This window comes from Zonotrichia leucophrys, chromosome 4A (assembly GCF_028769735.1).
Source record: "Zonotrichia leucophrys gambelii isolate GWCS_2022_RI chromosome 4A, RI_Zleu_2.0, whole genome shotgun sequence".
NCBI classification, from domain to species: Eukaryota; Metazoa; Chordata; class Aves; order Passeriformes; family Passerellidae; genus Zonotrichia; species Zonotrichia leucophrys.
The window spans coordinates 6,331,712-6,351,467 of record NC_088174.1 but is presented as its reverse complement, the minus strand read 5'-3'; the positions used below and the strand labels follow the sequence as shown (position 1 = coordinate 6,351,467).

At 36.5% G+C, this 19,756-nt stretch overlaps 1 long non-coding RNA gene across 1 annotated transcript in view; it reads left to right on the top strand.

The window, feature by feature from the left end:
• LOC135447960 (uncharacterized) overlaps positions 1 to 9,933 on the top strand; it is a 92,634-nt gene extending 82,701 nt beyond the window's left edge. Inside the window, exon 3 of the long non-coding RNA XR_010440357.1 lies at positions 9,718 to 9,933. This is a non-coding gene — a long non-coding RNA (uncharacterized LOC135447960). The remainder of the gene's footprint in view (positions 1 to 9,717) is intronic.
• Positions 9,934 to 19,756: the final 9,823 nt, after the last annotated feature.

Below are 19,756 nucleotides of genomic sequence, written 5' to 3'. Positions count from 1 at the left end.
CTTTGCGGTAGCAAATATGAAAAATCATTCTTGTTTTCCTTCTATCTGCTCCTTTATGAATTTAGTCCTTAAAAGAAGTGACCAACTCAAAGAGAATTTAATTCAAAATGATGGGTGTTGCTAAGCCAGTTACCTTCAGGGCTTGATCTGATGCTGATTGAAGGGATAGGAAAGTGATCCTGAATCACAGGAACTGCGTTTTGGCCACAGAAAGTGCCAGTGCCCTCATTCCTGCTGCAGCCAGACACGAAGATTTCTGGGCAGCCCCGAGCTGGCTGAGCCTCTCAGCTCCATTAGCAGTGTGAGCTGCACCATGTCCCAGCCCCTGCCAGCTGGACTGAGGGGAGGGAACCGTCACACCATCCAGGATACCCAGATGGTGTTCTTTACTTTTAATTCCCTGTGCTTTTGCTCTCTGCTAATGTGCTTTCATGGCTATGTTTGCCATCTATTTATCCGTGTATGTAAAATGAAATTTCCTTGTTTTCTCCTCCCCTTTTATTTCCTCTGGTTGTTTTACATGGTGGCGTCTGTGGAATGCTGTAACTTAATTACATGTTTAACCTGCAAATTGAGGACTAGGCAAACTTAAAAGTTCTACAGATTTTTAAAAAGTTCCTACAGTTTACTTTGGAGGTTGAAAATGTCCATTAATGTCTTCAGTATCTCTGCAAACACCTCTGCTTACACATAAAAACAAGAAAACTGTTTGAATACATGGAAAAATACAAGGCAGTTAGTATTCACCCCTCATTAATTTGTGAGGTATATAATGCTACCTTAGAAGCTTTATATTGTAATATTGAAAGTAGTCATCCCAGATCAAAGGAGTGAAGCTGAATTTATTTTGAAAATATTTAATACTTATTTTTAATTTTTATTAAAAATCTTATTTTGCAGTTGGAGTGACATTTTATCACATGCCCTTCTTTGCCCTTTTTACTCTGGATTTGCCTGACTCTGGAATACCTTGTTTTAGCTTCCTTTTTCATGGTCTGCAAACTTCAGAGTTAAATTTTATGTGCACTGCAGGAAGCAGAAATACAACAGCCTCTGAAGTTACCAGAAAGAAACTGCATCCTGCAAATGCACTTTGGGATAACTCTGCTAGTCTTTATCTCCAGATAATCGTGGGTATTGAGGAAGCATGCACATCTATAAATACTCCATTTCTGATTTTCTGCTATTTATATTTGCATTCACAATTACTGGGCAACTTCAGATTTTTCCATGCTGGCACAGCCTAGATTGACTCGGGTACCTCCATCCAAAAGGAACAGAAATCCTCTATGCTGGCACACAGATAATGAAATGGTATGGCAGCAACATCACTTGCATAATTATGCTTCAGTTTATGCTGAAGAAAAAGCAGGCATTTCCAGCTTAATTGTTGCCCTTGTCTCTGAGAGGTCTGTTCCTTCCAAATTCTTTTTCTCTTAAGAAATTTATCTACAGTGTAATTAAGAACAGAAAAAAAACCCCAAGCAATGGAAATGTGTGAATATGCAGGCAGCAAAAATACTTCATGAAGTGTGCAGCATGCAGACATTATATTTCTCCTTCCCCTCATGTGATCCAAATTCATGACTTTACTAGTGGTTTAAATAAGTGTTTCTTGTATGTGATTAGAAGCTGAAATTTAGAGTATAAGGGAATTAACTGGATTACAGGTTTCTATTAAACTGTGTTTAATATCTACATCTTCCCAGAGGTAGATTTTAAATACAGTGTGCTTCAGTACCAATAGAAAATGACACTTTTACTGTTTTTTTCAGACATGAGACTTTGTCCAAGCTTATGGCATTCAAAAGAAGATTAAATACTGTATAAGGCAAGAAATAAAATACAGTAAATATTTATTATTTGTTATTAAACCATTGGTAAATCATTTAAAGTGCAGTCCTTTATTCAGGCTGCTAGAGTGGTGTTGAAATCCTTAAAGCATTCAGATGGTGCAGTAATTGAACACATCTGATGCCAAGACTGAAAAACTTTGATGGAAGCTGTGTCTTTGTTTTTGCTGTAGATAGATCATGTTCTCTGCTGCAGTGAATTAAAACAAGAAAACTTCAGTAATGTCTTCCCATGTTATATCAAAATGTAGCACTCAGAGTCCAATGAGTCATGTCAGAGGCAGAGCTAGTAAGTGAATTTATATTTATGTCTGAATAACCATCCCTTTAAGTTTATAAATGGTTCTCCTTTTCAAGAGCTGCTAAGTATGCAGCAGTTGCCTGAGCTATATGGACTTCCTCATTAGGCTGATGAGCTTCAAAGCAATTGGGGTTCCTTCCAAGTATGAAGGGAGGACACACAATGCATTCCAACTGAAGTTAAAGATAAAATGTACATTTTTTTTAAACAAAGTGTTCCAAATTATTAATTTCTTTTTCAACTAAAAGAATGTATAATATTTTCTCCAGTAAGTCATTCTTTCCCCTTGCTATTTCTGATCTGCAAAATTAAATTTTGCTTGAGTGAAGTCCTTTATTGACCTCATGTGTATCAGATTTTCCTCTGTGGAGTTCAGAATAGGTATATAACCTATGAATGAATTCTGGCCACATTTTACTGCAGACAAGTATTTAACAGTATTTCCTCAGTCCTTTAATTTTCAGGCTTCTAGATTTTATTTTGCTGTAGCTTAACCATAGTCTGCCCAAGTCCTACTGGTGTAATTTAGATTGGATATCTGTTTAGTTTTATTAGATTTAACATGTAAAAGATTTTCAATAGAGAGCCTCTTATTTTCCATTTCAACAAATCTCATTCTGGAGACAGATTATTTCATTGATTTTAGCATTAGGCAAAGAAAATTCAAATTCTAATTTGAGTCTGGAGTCTAGGAATGAAGCCTAATTCTTTGGCACAAGGTGAAATTCAATGGGCTGTAGTGCAGTTGTCTCAAAGTTATTTCAGGTTTCAGTCCAAATAAAGTGCGGGACCCAGCAGAGTTATTTCCACATGGTAAAATATCTGCACTGTGGTGAGCATAATCTAGTAGTTTTTTAATGACTAATAAGCTGTGAGAGTAAGACTTTAAGACAAAGATTGAAACAGTTCATTTTTTGAAGTTTAGCGCTCCTTTTCTCATGTAATAGGTCATGGAAAATATTGCAAAACAAGAAGAGGAGGGAACCACAGTACAGTGGGTGCTTCTGAGAGGGAACCTTGTAGAAGGTTCATAAAATAACAGAGACTTCTAGCATGTGTGTGTGGTTTTCCCCTCCATTTCTCTGTGTTCAATGTGAGATTTGTACTAATAAAGATTAAAGGGTTGGACAGTAACCTGCTCTGTGGGGGCAGCTGCAGTTCTGCCGTGAAACAAGGAATGCCTGTGGGTGAGGATGGGTTCCCCAGGGCAGCTGCACACACCTGTACCTGTGCAGGGCCCTGGGGATGCTCGGTGTCCCTCAGGGTCCCAGGCAAGGCATGACCTATTTCCCAGGTCCAGTGCTTTCACAAGAGCTGGGGCACATGGAGAGGCAGGAGGAGGCCTGCAAATAAAAGTCACCGCATGGGGTTTGTTGTGTATTGTAGTGAAAACTGCTGTCTTAGAGGGATTGTATTCTTATGGGATTTTTCAGGTGCTAAAGATATTAAACATTCCTCTGTGTTTATGAATTAGGCTGTTAAACTCCTTATCTGGATTTACCACCAGAAAAAAATCCTACATCTTTTGTAGGGGTGTGAGATGACATTTACTTTTCCTTTCTGGGGGTTACGTGCTGCTGTGCGATGTGATGCACTCAGACAGGACTTACCCTGCATGAGAGGGGATCCTTATTCCAGGAACTGCAAAGATAACAAGAATTGAAGTTTAAAAAAGCAATTTTTGCAGGCTGCAGAAGCTGGCATTTTTTGTTAATTTACTTTTTTGCCCCCAAGAAGGGAGAAATGGGAAAAAATCTATTTCATAAGTGTGCATGACTGCTTACATTTTTGGCAGTGGAGCACAGAGCCTACCGCCCCTCAGGTAACGTAATTTGCTTTCTTATTGCCTATGGACATACTAAAAATGTAGCATTTTGCAAGAAGGCAGTGCAACACACAATAGATAATCATTTTGTGTTAGAAAATGCCATAGAAATCACCTGGTGTTATATGACATGACTTTACAGAACTTAATGGAGAATCAGCATTATATATATATGTATATTTTATATATGCACAATAGTATGTCAGTGGCTTTAAGATGACTGAGAAGTCATCCTCCATTGAAGTTGTAGCTATTTTAATCAAAACACCGTGATTTTTGTAGAAGTCAAGCCTTAGGTGTGCTTTTCTGTCATTTGGGAAGGCCAAAAGAAATGGCATTTAGATGAAGTACATGGGAGGACCAGCACTGTACAAGAAACTCATTTTGTTACTACTTCTTCTTTTCCTCACTTGTAATTTTTCTTTTCTGTTGCTTGTGTTCCAGTTTTTGTGAGCTGCCCCAGACTGAACTTGATGTTTATCACAGATGTATTTGCTGTAACCCTGAAGAGCAGGAGTACTATGCCTTTCATGGGTACAGAGCCAAGAAACAATCATTTCACAAAGTCTGCTAGAAAGAAGTAGATAGTGCAGAGAAGATGTGGATTGCCCAAATGTGCAATGTGGGCACTGGTGGAGATGTTGTTATTCAGATTTTCTGTGGCTGTTATTACTCCGATTTTCTGTGGGATTTTCATAGGCTTAGGCTGAATAGGTGATTCATTATCACTTAAACAGTTGTTGCTGCTGTACAGCATATAGGAAATTACTGACAATTTGTCTCTTGTGCTGATCAAATTAATTGTCATTCCAAAGGAAGGATATATATTTTTTGCAGTTCCACACTATGTGCTCTGCTCAAAAAATAAAGCTGAGTTGAGGTATTTGCATCATCATCTTCCAGCTATTCCTAATTTTCTCAAATCAAGAATCATTTATTGTTTTTATCTGATTTAATCTAGCAGATAAAAGCAATAAAAGAATCAATGTCTGGAAAAATTCAAGTTGGAAATAGGGACCAAATTTTAACAGCAACTGTATGAACAAATTTCCAAAGTTCTTTATCACCTGAAATCTTTAGATCAAGGTGACATTTCTAAAGCAGACTTTACACTTCATCTATAAATCTCTTTTGCTGTATTATGTTGTTGATTCAATAATACAATTACAGAGGATCTATTTGGTCTCAGAGAATCCTTTGTCCTTGTACTTTTTTCATTTGTGAGCAGAAACTGAAGTAGTTTGGGTCTTAATCTACACAAAGTTGGTTTGGCAATACTTTGGGATTAGTAGTTCTAGTGAGAGTCCATGATTTATGGAATAAAATAACAGAATATATTATTTATTACTAGTTTCATTAATGATTTTGACTAACCTGTGGTGACTGGAACTCCCTCTAACCCTTCTGTATTGAGAAGTCTGATTTGCTAATTTTAGCCCATCTATCCCACATTCTCTCATTCTATCCCAAACAATATTGCATTATGAAACATTGAAGAATTTAATTACAGAAGTGTTTTTATGATTTTAACACAAGTTAGACTGAAATAATTTGCATGTAACAATGTTTTTACCCTGTTAATAATGGTTTTGAGTTACTGCTGTAGGAGATATTCAAGCCTGAGGGATATGCCAAATATTCAGACTGACTGAAGAGAAAGATACAAGAAGTATCTGAAACCCCCCAGCTCTGCTAGTCCTGGCAATGGGAAGCCAGATTTTTCATAGAGGAAACAAAGCTGAGTGTTTCGTTTATTAATTCCTTACAGTTTAAGGTGTAGAAAAATATGTGAAAGTCAGCACAGAAGGTCTGTGATTGAAATTCTCCCATGAATGTATTACCACTTTGAAAATTCCTCCCTACCATCTACTCTGATTCTGGTATGCACGTGGTGGGAATCTTGAGTGTGTCTGTTGACATCAGGAAAGTGGCAGTACTGCAAGACTGGTGATGGGGGAAATTGGAATAAAGTACCTGGACCAGTACAGTGTCCTATTTTATTCATGAAACACTACAATGTTCAATTTCTACTTTTTTTCTTTTGTTAAGGTCTGACTTTAATTAACAAATTTGGCAATTATATAAACTGAAATGATGCATAGAAATGAGAGAACACCAATATTCTCAGTTCATGGGAGCATTCTCTGTATTACTTGCAGAGTTGGAGCTCATTATGTTGTTTACCTCTGGAAATTATCCTTTCTGTATTTCTTTTTCTCAAGCGGCAGCTTCTCTATGACTGTGTTGACTGGAGTATTAAGATATGAAAAGGTAATCCTGTAACAGTTGGGATTCAGTGGCTGTAGAGAAAAAGGAGAAAAAAACCATCCTACTATGCTCAGAGAAAAGCCTAGACCCTATAATTAAGATAACATTTCATTTGACAACTGAACAGGAGCCAGACCTTCAGTCATTTTGGAGCTGGTATATTGCCACCAATTATTTTAAATCTCTTTAGTTGCCAGATATTGTTGCTCTTCTGCTGCCTGGCAGGGCACCAATGATGCTGATCTATGATCCAACCAAACAGGAAGAATAAATTAACAGCAGTGTAACTGGAACATTCTCAATCCACCAGAATAACCACAAGTGCAAAAGAGGCAGTCATAAGATAATGACTGCCTGCAGGGTAGACCATGTTTAAGATACTCTTTACTGAATAAGAGTGTGGAAAGGCTCCATGACAATGAGACTTAACTAATTGCCTCATATTTTAAGAAAACATTATAAAAAATTATGAATTCTATATTTTATTCATGCTAAGTGCACACCTTGAGTTTTCCAATTCAGAGAGCAAGGTTCTTCTGACCAAATTCCCTATTTATGCTGCATTTTTACACATTACTTCCATTTATTATGAACATGCAAGACCACATATATCCCACTTGGAAAACTGTTTGGAGTACAAATCTCCATATTTCTCTGCAACTGAAGTAGTATTCTTGTAACCTGGATTTGTGCTTGACAACTCCTGGTGGTTCTTCTGTAAGCTTCTATACCAGGGTATCAGTTTCTCTCTAGCAGCTCTTGGATTTGCTGATAATGCTCAACCCTCTTAATAATAATAATAAAACAAACAAAAAAAACCAACAACAAAAAAAAGCAAACTACAAAACAAACCTTAATTTCTTCCCTCTTAATTGTAAGTAAATCTCCCAGGAACTAAACCTCTGCTTGACACCAAGGTGGTACTGGTGCTAGAATCAAAGGGAGACTGAGAACTCTTCAAGTGGTTCGATGAATTTGTGTTGTATAGAACTTTCACTTCTATATACTCACACAATTTGTTTTTGTTGTTTGCAGTTTAATTTAAAATTTTTTGTTTTGATACTTTTTTTTAATTGATAAAGGGTTGTTTAATTGATAAAGGGTAATACATAATCAGAATCATAGACAGGCTTGAGTTTGGAGTGACCTTGAAGGTCACCCTGTTGCAGCCCCCTGCCATGGGCAGGGACACCTCCCACTGTCCCAGGCTGCTCTGAACCCCAATGTCCTGCCTGACCTTGGACACTTCCAGAGAGGAGGCAGCCACAGCTGCTCTGTGTCAAACATTTCCTGTAATGCTTTGCAAACTGAGTTCCTTGTCCACTTCCCCAAAAGCAGTGAGCTGCTTGATTATTTTCCTTATTGTGAATCATAAATACAAAATCCTTAACATAAGCCCATTTTATTCTAATTTGTGATGCTGTTTTTTAATGAAAAATGAAATGCAGATTTCTAAGTAACATGACAGTAAGAGCAGATGGAAATCTTATCTTCAGAGTTCTAAAGGGAGCCCTATGGAGGAGCCTAATTGAATTTCATGTAAAAGGACAATATTTTGGTTCTTTTATTAAATGGAAGGGTTTGGTATTCCCAGAAGAAAACATTTCATTCTTTCTCTTTCCTTTGCTGTTAAATAGCTCATCTCATTTAGATTTTATATATTTACTTATTTTTTTTCCTATTGGTTTTGGACTCACTGAGTGATTATTTTTGATAAAAAACATTCTTAAAAAGAAAAACTGCAAGTAGTTTATTTGAAAATTTTATTTTTATGTATATGAATCATAATCTTTTTACTGATGGATGATGAGCAAGTTGAGACTAAACACAGAGTTAAATCATGTGCAGAAAGACTTGTTGCTTCCATGTACGATCATGTTGTCCTTCCCTGCATCCTTATTTAGAATGGCACTGCCTTTCAAGCTAAATACATAAAGTAGCACTAACAAGTTTTCACAGCTCTGCTTTAGGGTGCTTCAAGGTTTATTTATATGTTATATCTCAAAATCTTGCATCTGAAGCTGGAGTCCTGCCATCTGTGGTTAACTGTGCATTAAGGGGATTGCTGCCAATACAAGTGTACAGGATGACAAGGAAGATCAGTTGGAAATTATCTGCTAGGAATAAGATAGAAGCACATCTAGGATATAGCTAGAGCCTTGGATTAATGGAGGGTGTTAATTTTCTGTGACACATATGGTTGTTCTTCAGTACTTCCCTACTTTTAACCCTCTGTAGCTCTCAAAGGATGTATTCCCACATTCCCTTTCCCCAGGTACATAATTGCCAAATAAATAGAGCTCTGTCTATTTTGGAGAGTTACTTCACTGATTAAGCAGTGAAAAAAATACCCTCTAACACTAGACAAGACATATCCTGGCATGCAGAGAAGGTAAAGAATATGGTTTTACATAATCCTGAAGGTCAGAAGCACTAATGTTTAAATCAAGGAGGTTGTGGCTGAAAGACACTATAAAGACTGGAGCTGACAAAGGTGCCAACATGTTAGCAGTCTGTGGGCATCTTTGCCAACAGACAACTGTCTAATACAATTTTGTGTGAAAGCACATTTTAGGCTTTATTTTTTTTATTTTTTTTAAATGAAAGAGTTTGGTATGCCCAGAAGAAAGTGTTTCATTATGACTTTGTCCCTTGTAGTCAAATAACTCATCTCCTCTAGGTTTTGTGTGTTTAGATAGTGTACTCTGATATTTTTAGCTCTACAAGAACATACAGGCCTCTTCTTTCAATGAGACTTTTCAGGGCTTGCTGCCACTTTAGCATCTGCCTGGAACTTGGATCATGATTTGTGTCTGAGCACTGTTTGCTGTGAAATTCTGCTGTGACACTGATGGCTGATGAAGTTTGCAATGGCATTGGGGTTGGACTCATACCAGGAGAGGTCACAGCACTTCACTGGCTGCAGATTTGCTGCACCTTGGAGTGTCTATATGGACCAGGATGGAATATGTTTGTTTGATATTCTTGTTCAAAATGTGAGATGCAGAAATGCTTAAAGATATTTAAATCCATTCTGCATATTCTCCAAAAATGTTACCAAAAATGGTAACTATTTTCATGGCTTTTAATTTTTGGTTGTTGGGTTTTTTGGTGTGTTTTTTTTTTTTCTTTTTTTGTTGTTGTTGGTATTTTGTAACATTTTCAGCAAAATCTCTTTGGTTGCTGGTGGAAATATTCTAAATTAATTACACTAATATAGGAAACAGAAAACAAAAAAGCCCCTAGCTTGATCTGATCAAAGTTGTTTAAACATTACAAGTAGTTACCCATCTTAGCCATATGAATTTTGTGCTTAAATAAAATCTCAGTATATGTGTATGGCACCTAATTCCATGTAGTCATAAAATAAGATGACCAGAGAAATCAAACAAAAACATGATTTATAGTTTCCTCCAGTGTTGGTGGTATTTTTAGTGTACTTTCATTGTTTCTTGATTTCTTCCTCACAGGTGATAGAAATTGGCTGGTGGAAAACAATAAGGTGGAAGTACTCTAATAACTGTAAAGAAAAATAAATCTCTGTTGAGCAAAGGAAACTGTAGCATAGAAGAATGAACAGTTCAAAAAAGTTCTACACATTGAAGTTAACTATAGCAACACATCAAACATCTAACAGTGGCATTGATGGAGAACTGTAAATGCACATACTGGGCAAGGAAAAAATGTTTTGAGCTTAAAGGAGCCCTTTGTATTTGAACCAAAATTACCAACATTTTCTGTGTGGGAGGGATATGGGAAAAGATGTCTTAATTGTGCTTGCAGATTAATTTTTCAATTGAGGAAGGGCAAGTTTAATTAGAAATTACCTCCCTGTGTTTACGAAGATGAGGTGAAGGAAAAGGCAATATCTGGTTGACATTCATTTGGATTTGCTTTTCTTATATGTGCAGCAGTCATTTAAGCAGAGTTCTGGGAACGTGTATGGAAAATATATTCGTTTGTGACTCCCTTGCTTTGAATTTCTGCATGACCTCGCCTTTACTTTTCCTGCTCTGCTGCAAAAGATATTGAACTTCTGAGGATTTCTTCCCCCACACCCCCAAATTTACATGTCAATAAAACAGTATTATACACAGAGGAAGAATGAAGGAACACAGAAGTTAATTAATCTTAAGATTACACAGGACTGAAATGTAATTTTAGAAAGTGCTCTGAGTTTCCTGGGTAATTCTATTATCCCGGGAAGAACAAAGAAACCCTAGCACTTTTCTGCTTGAACATCTCATATCAGTGAGGAATAAGTTGTTTCCTGTCTTTGAGCAGCCAAATCCCAGCCCTGCACTTGAGCTGGCTCCTGGCAAAGGGCTCTGCTGCCTCTCTCCCCTCCTGCCTGCTCTTTGGGACAAGGCACAGAGCAGCAGGACCTATTTTCTCTCCTGCAAGGGGCACACCAGGGGTGAACATTTCTGTGCTAAGCTAGGAGAGAGGCTGACATGCTCTGGGGTGTCTTCTCTGGCCCCTGATGTGTTCCTGATGTGCCATGTGTGGTTTGTCCCCAAAGACAAGGACCACGGTGAGCTCTGCAAATGCCTCCTCTTCCCCATTTCAGACAGTGGAAGTTATTTTCATACCACTGTGAACAAATAATTACTGCATTACCTGCTTAATCAAAGTGCACTCTACCATTGCTGAACAGAGGAGCTTCTCTAGGGGATGATTCAGAACAGAATTTTAATTTGTGCTGTCTCTCAGGTGTCTGAAGGAGGGACTGGACTCTAGGATTCAGTTCCTTAAACCTGCATGGTAGAAAATGAAAAGTTGCATATTTCCTCCCTAGGAACAGAATGTGGGAATCCCCAAATATAGTTGCTTGCTCTAAGAGGCACAGTCCTATCATGTGCATGGCAGTGTTCAATTGGTAGTGAATTTTAAGTGATCAATTTATATAAAAGGAACACAAGGAATACAAAGGCTCAGCAAGACTGGTGGAAAAAAAGGTCTACTTTTTGTATGTAATAAGAGATGCCTCCTATGAAAAACAGTGGCCTGTGAAGAGCTTCTGTTCATGAGGGTAAACAGGGGAAGAAATGAAGAATTTTTACCAGCTTGTTAGAAGCAAGCACACTGACGATAAACTATGACATTTTCTTTTTTGGAACTACTTCTTTTAAAGGAAGAAATATAACTAAAAGCACAGGATTGTCATAGGGGAGGAGGTGTTTGCTTTTAGCTGAGAACTCCTATTTCCAAGTCTGTACATCAAGGGAGTTTTCACTTCAAAGCTGTCTACACCAAGGAATAGGAACTTCTAATGAAACTGATAGTTAAACCCTCAGCTATCACATCATAAGTGAGTTGCTATAATAGTGCCTGCAACTATTGCACATCCTCTTTGATTTATTTCATTTTTGATCTTTACCACCTGCTGGACCAGCACAGCTTTGTTCACCCTGGCTGAGATTTTTTTTTAAATTAACCAATATACCAACAAAAATACATTAACAATCCCTCATTATCTTTACATGATCATTATTTGGACTCAATAAGAAAGAACATGAATAATAACTGATCATCTACTCAGGAAAATCAAGTTTCACATAGAAGAAAGAGATCAAGGCTACATTTTTAGATAAAACAAATTTCTGTCTTTTAAATATTGCAATTAATTATGTGATATGCTGCCTGTGCTGCAAATTTCCCTGTACTGTACTTAAATTGCTTAAAAAATGGAAATGCTGGGGTTTTTTTAGGTTTAAAAACAGATTTTAAAAGTTGTTATACGTTCTGAGGTTGCTGAAGACTGGGTCTGAACACACAAATTTTGAAGATCTATCATATTGGTACTTGCATTTCTTTAAGGAAGTGCAGTTGGTTCAGTTCATTGTGTCCAACAATATCTGGGAGTGGGGAGACACATATGGATTTCATAGTAATAAATAAGAGGAAAATTACAAAGTCATCCTAATGATCTGAAGATTTTACTAGTTTATGTCACTACTTATTAAGGAAAAGAAAGTAGTTTTGTCTCTTTGAAATAAGTTATAAGGTTTTTCTAATCAACTCTTACAGAATGTTCTTCTAACTGATTTTTGCCACAAGAAGAGATTTGTCCTGTTGAGGAAAAGAAAGCTTAGATTAAATTCTTGAATACTGACTTCCAAAGAGATTAACATATATATTTACAGTGTTTGTTAGCTTGAGAAGAGTAAGTCAATATTCTGTTAAAAAGCTGCAATGTGAGTCAGTAGTAGCAGCCAGATAGTATTTTAATTGCAATTATTTGCATTAATCTTCCAAGCACTGAATTTACTGTATTCCCAGAGAGTTTGAGGTACTTCTTTCCCTTCTTTCTTTCCCATGTTCTCATCCCTAATAAAATGCATTTGAGTCTTCTTAAAGAAAAACAAAAAAAAAAAATAGGAACAGCAACTGGAACCCGAAACAACCAAACCCTGGAGAATAGTTTTGCAGAGCTTTAGAATTGCATTGGTAGACTTTATGTAAATCAGGTTACCATTACTGGATTGACATAAAAATGCACAAATTCCTCCAGGGTAAAGTGTATTATGAACACATCTGCCATCAGAGACAAGCAGTAGGCACAGAATAGGGTTTGGCTTATGGAGTTACTGAAGTTTAGCAGAGTTCTACCAGCTGAACTCAAAGGGACTCAATTTTTCACTCCTTTTGCCTTTAGAAATCTTCAGATGTTAGGAATTGCTCACAGCCATGAGAGGCCAGCCTGTTCTGTACTGGGCTGCCTGTTGAGGGAGGTCACATTTGCAAAACTTCAGCTCAGGCAGGGGCTCAATCTATTCCCAGCTAGGAGGAAAACTTCTTTTTTAGGATACCAGCAAAGGGCTGCTAAGGTGATTAAGGGATGGGAGCACCTCACACATGCAGAAAGGCTGGGACTGTTTATCCTGGTGCAGAAACCACTCAGCAGGACTGCTTGAAAATATGAAAATATCTTGAAGGGAGGATGATTAGGAAATGGAGCAGTCCCTTTTCAGTGGTGTCTAGTGAGAGGGCAAGACGCAATGTGCACAAGCTGAAACACAGGAATATAAAGAACTCCTTTCTTTTCTTTTTTTTTTTTTTTTTTTTTTTTTTTACTGGAGGTAACTGAATGCTGAAGACAACTTTGAGCAATATGTTTAAAATGCCACTGTGAATGTAAATCACCTTATCATTAAGGCATTGGTTCTGTGGTCCACTAGCAATATTTTTGATACTCCTTTGTTCCCATTATTCAGGGAATTCTGTTTTGATGCTGTGAATTATTCAGTGCATAGACATGATGAGATTTCCCAGCCTGAGTCAGGAACCATGGAGTCAGTAAATCACGGGGGGTCTGAGCTTCATCTGCCACTGACAAATAGATCTCTTGGCAGGGATGAGAAGACTGTGGAGAGAGCTTTGTTCATGTATCTTCCCTGCAAGATTTCTATAAGATTTCCCTAATTTAAATACTGAGAAGCAGATACATAGAAGTTGCACTTGCAACAACATTCACTGGATTCAGAAATGTTGCTTTAATTTAGATTTGGATATGAACACTCTGCTGTTGTTCACAGTAGGTCTGGTCCAAGACACTGAAAATGTATTAAAAAACCAGCTTCTCAACAGTGTGGCAATTTGATCTGATAATGCCTATTCTGTGTACAAGAACCTGAGAAATGAGTCAGCAATTTGAGACCTAGTCAGTGCATAGTTAGAAAATGAATTGTTTACATTATATAGGAATACATTTATTCAAGTAAAAGGATTTCTTTAGGAAGGCACTTCATCTGTTTCACTATAAAGTTAATTTTAATTTGAAAAAAACTTATGCTATTTTTCCATAAGTACGTATTATTTCAGAAACAGATTAAAGGGAATCAGTTCATTGACTGTAAACACCTCATTTATTTGAAGTAATTATGTGAAAATTTTATTCCAGGAAGAATATTTGATATCAAATGAGTCCTAATGTTTCTGCATAAATGTGGCTTTGTCTCAATAAATTAAAGCCTGTAAAACCATTATCTTAATAAACTTCCCAAATTACTTTGCTCGTGACTGTTAAACTGGAAGTGTTATCCACTCTGGAGGCAAATAATTGTTTCCATACTTGTTTATTTCTGACTATCACAGTAATTGTAAGGCATTCTCTTTGATGTAATCCCTTATATAGTTGTATATAAAAAGTGATATGAGCCATTTTGTGTTTTAATTGAATAATTTTGGCAACCAGATTTTCAATCTTCAAATATTGTTAAATTAATTCACTTGGAACCATTCAAATAATTTCTAGAAGAAAATGAAGTATAGAGTGGGTTTATTCTTGTTTTTTGAATGTTATTCCCTGCTAAACAAGGTTCTCAGCTATTCTTGAATGGGAACTTACTCTGTGCATGGCCTTTTTAAATAAATGAGCTTCCATTCTTATTCAGCAAATCACCCATGCATTAATGTAATATTAAGTTTATTAACAGGTCTTTTAAAAAACCATGATAAAGTGCAACTTTCATTCTTTTTAATTATGGGAGGCAGAGAACTGAAAAGCAGTTCTGAATCATGATTTGGTGGCTTTTGCCTTTTATTCCTCCCCAAAGCTTTCTACCTTTGTGTTACCTTAACCTATTCCCTACATCTGGATTGTAAAGCCAGCTAGAAACTCTTCTCCTGTAGCAGCTCATGGAGATTTTAAGGAAGCAGTTTTGTAATTATATCACTCTGTTTAGGGTTTCAGTCTGGTAGCTTCAGGAAGAAAACAACCCTCCCATCCAGGCTTTTGCCCCTACAGCCTCATTCTCCAAATTACTTGATGTTTTCTAGTCCTTTGTCTTGTTCTGTAATGGATCTTCAAAGTGAAGGAAGGCGAGATAATCATTGGTACCTCACCTATCACAGGGTCATTGGGCTGAAAATTACCCTTCAGTGGTGGGTCATTGTGCTCCTAGATGGAGAGGCTTTGTATTATAAAGGCAGTTAATTATTAATAATTCTGTGAGAGCATTGCCAGAGTAAATTTCTAAAATACCCTGAGCTGTGATTGAACATTTTCAAATATCTAATATTTCTGGGTGAAAGGAGTCATTAATTCTCCATTTACAGAATAAGTGGACTGCTCAGGGCTGTGGAAAATTGAGAAGTTATCTATGATGAGACATGATTTCAGGTTTTACCTCCAAGTTTGTCTTGCAGGGTCAAGGATTTGATATGTAGAGACATTGAAGATTCTTTGAGGTGCTGGTCTGTGTCCAGAAAGTGACACTTAAGACTTGGAGGGGGTGATTTTGCATTAAATTCCTTGGATATGTGAAATAAAGCATTTGATCAGTGACTAGTGGGAGGGTGTGTAGCTACAATCTGTAAAGGGAGGATCAGTCTTGTGCTTATTTAGTTTTTCATGTGATTCAGACATATGAGATGACAATCTTTTAGAATTTTAAATAGCTGGATAGTATTTTAAGACCAAATTAGAACATTTTGCAAAGTCGCTATGTCTTTTTATTGTGTGGTGCTGAATTTGTCTTCTTTTTCTGATTCTTTAAATCTGGAGTTACAGGGTAAATATACACATGACCTGTTGGAAATTGATGTTTTCTTCTCGTTATTAAAAATGTGGCATGCAAAATTGTAAATGAAAAAAAAAAAGTGAAAAAAAATCCTAATTTAATTTTTTTTTTCCAAAATTCCTCTTTTATAGTGTCTTCAAAACCCAGCTCAGAAGTAGATAAAATACATAATATTAGCTTTTAGAAGTTTTACCTAATAAAGCCTGCAGGTAATAAATTGAGAAGGGAATATATTGGGATTATAGAATGGAACTAGAAACAAGTGTAAAGCAGATATGATAAAATGTTGCATGAACTTATTATTCAGCTCCCAGCTGTCACAAAGAAGTTGTAGTCCTGCTGGTTAAAAACATTCTGTGTGACTATGGATTTGATATAAAAATGATTTAGCTTCTGTGTGTTTTTTCTGTATCTCTTTTTTGCAAACTCTTTTACTGGCTCAGATCAACTTTATCTATTGACTTTTGCTTTGCTCCAGCTATCTTTTAAAGTAATTAGGTATTTTTTTTGACACCTCAATCTATTAACTTCCTTACTTTGAGAATTTTTATGGATTGTGGTCATGCCTGGTTTACAATTTTGAGACTTGTTTTAAAAGCAAAATGTTCTGTATAAAGGTGTTCTGGATGAGAAACAGCAGGCATGGTCTCTGAATAGGCTGGGGAATGGAGGATTGCTTGCAAGCCTGGCACTTTGCAAGATTTTTGGCACCATTTGAGAGTCAAGCTGAAGGCAGAGGGAATTCCATTGTTACTGTATTTTATTGTAAAGTAGTGTTTGCCTTCACAATGAAGAGTCAAGTGAAAGGCTGCAACTATGCCATTTATTTTAAAAAATCACTATTTTATCACAATAATATTTATATAACTATATAAAAATAATCTTAAGACAATGCTGCATATGGGTGATTTCTCTTTTGGTAAAGAATAAGGCACCAAAAAAGAGATAGGGGAGCTTTAACAGTTTTGCATTTTTCATTTCTTAAGCACCATTGTGGACTCCAGAGCACAAACCAAGCTAACAGTTTATCAGTAAACTGTTGGCCAAGTTTTAATTTTTGTCCAGTTACTTTGGGTTTCACTAACTAAAAAACCCCAAACCTTCCAGCAAGATGTATATTTTCACACAGCTCCTGTCTGTCTCTAAGCTTGAGGAAGTTTGGGGATTTTTAAAATAGATTTTTGCATGTAGATAAATTTTCCAGACCAACTATTTTGGTGATAAATTTTACTTATTTGGGTTCTTTTCAATATGAAAAGAAAGTCCTCCAAGAGCTGTGGCAAACCTACTAACAGGACAGATTAGTTTTAGTGTTGAAGAATGTGGTTGGATGCCCACTTTGCATTTATAGCCAATGAAAACAAGACTAACAATTCTCACTTATATCATATTTTTATAATATTCATTAGAAGAAATGAGACAGCGGCTTCCATGTTCTGCTAAATTTTGAAAGTAGGACTTAAAGGGCCCGCTTAATTAGATGGTACTTTGCCCCTTTACACTCTTGAAATCTTGTCCTTTATATTTATGACAGGTACAGACAAATTTATGGCTTTTAATTATAGGCAAAGAGATCATTTCCTGCCATAGTCATAATATCACAGAACAGTTGATGTGGAAATTAATGAAAATAAGAGATACTTAGTTTCTTGTTACTTTATTAGTAAAGGAATATATTACTTCAAAGATTGTTCTACACTTGAGAAATATTCAGTGCAAAATGCTGAAGCAGTCATGACATTCAAGTGAGAATGTGAAGATTTATCTTGGCATATGGTGATAGAAAGAAGGCGATATGTTTTGACAAGAATCGTAATTTGACAGTTAAAATAAATACACAGTCAAACAAAAATGGGATGGCTGATGAAAAGTATGTGCTGAGTACTTTTCCTATAGTTTCTCTGAATAACACAGAAGCTTTTATGACGTTGGTAATCTGGAACACCTGCAGACTCTGAGTGAGAACCAAGGGCATTGTATCTCATTGTATCTCACATTATAGCATTGCAGTTTTTGGATTTTATTTCCAGAAACAATACTGCAGCACTGCGCAGTGGGAATGAAGCAATGTGAGTATTACTCACAGATGAATCATGAAGGTTATCAAAAATGACTAAACAGAGAGAACCACAGGAAGATCTTCTGGGTCCAAGAACAGACAAATGTATTTGGTCCTTTCTTATTTGTTCCTTTGGTTGCTGGCAAAGCCAGGAGGCCTGAAAGCACTCAAACCTTCAAAACAAGTTAATTTTATACTGAAAAGTATCTCATAAGGGTCAAACCACCCTGACACTCAGGTCTTTCCATGAAGATCCAGCACTGTGTTGGAAGCCCTGGGGCGCTGGCAGGGCAGGGCTGGGGAGCCCAGGCTGCTCCTGGGCTGGGGCAGGCACAGACCCTGCCAGTCCTCCTTTGGAACTTGCTTGGATTCTCCTTTGCTCAGCTCTCTGCACCAGTTTTGTCCTCCAGGAGCTTCATGGAGAACCATCTTTGATATAGAGACGTGATTATTAAGCGGTACAAATTATTCCTTGGCTTTACCCAATGTGTTGATTTATTCAAACTGAGGATCTGACTCATAACATCTGTTTTGTTCATCACTGTTTTTTTCCTTGCATTACTACTCCTATTTATTCTGTTAAAAAATTTTTGGAATAGTTTGAAAGGAAACATAGAAAGACAGACTTTTGTTAGCTGCAACAATTTTGTCCTTAGAGAAATTAGATACTGGTGCATACAGTTGCCAGCTGCTACTGTACTTTGATGGATAGTCTGCTTTTCTGCCAGGAAAAGTATCTGAATACATTAAACAATGTATTAAAAATAGCATAATTCAGCTTCCTTTTATTTAGTTTATTGTTGTTGCATAGCTCTTACCAACTCAGAGGTATTTACTTCTTAAATCTGCATTATTATAGAAATGAGATATTTATAAATCTGAAAATCTCAAATTTAGATTTGACCCAATCTTGTCTCATTTTCTGTTAACAAATATATCTAAAGTTCAATATATTTTGAAAGTTTCAGGGGACTTTTATCAGTTGCTGCACCTCACTGCCCAGGATATGTCAGTATATTTTTTTTTCATTATATTAGATAATAATCCAGAAACTGAAATAATCATGGCTGTACCATTTTCCTGACCTGGATCTGATCTATTTAGTTTAGTTTCTATTTGTGAGGGAGCTCTTCCATAACTTTGATCATTCTTTCCTGTTCTTTATAGTTTGTTGGTTTTTGTTTGGTTTTTTGGAGGTTTTTTTCTGTTTTTTTTTTTGTTCTGACGTTTCTCTTCACCAAGGAATGAAGAGGGATAGAACCACCCACACTCTTTAGGTAGTGAGCTTATTATGGGTTTATTGAGTTGTACAGTAATGGTTTCATTACCAACTTCAGTGGCATCACTGTGTCAGAGAAAGCCTTAAGATGAAGTTTCTAGGAGGTTTTAAAATTAATCATGAGGGTTTTCCCCTCCCTTAATATTGTGTCTGATTTGTCCCTGTAGAAAAATTGCAATAGCTGTAGTTTTCCATGGAATAAAAGGTGTTAAAAGTCTCTAAAAAATAAATATGGCAAGGTTACCAGAGTTTAGCAGTGCTTTCTGCTAATGAGCACCAATACTTTAAGATCTCAGGTTGCCTAATTTTTCTTTTCTTAATCACCAGACAATGAAGGCCATGTTCTTGAACTAAAATGTAGGGGGAAAATTATGGCTTGGAAAGTATCTGACTTTTCCAAGCTCTCCAGTTTTCCTAGGTAAAATAAATGAAATTACTGCAGCAATCATGATTGTTCCTTTGAAAGTAATTTAACCTTATTTTTTTGTCAAAGAGTTTTTAAGAAATCTGGACAGATCAGCACTGATACAGCACAGGTTTAGAGCTGTTCAGGATATTTCATTTCAGTTGTAAAAAATTACTGTACATAATAATTTTTTAAAGTGCATGCTATCATTTTATGTACATGAGGCTTGTGTACTATGTAA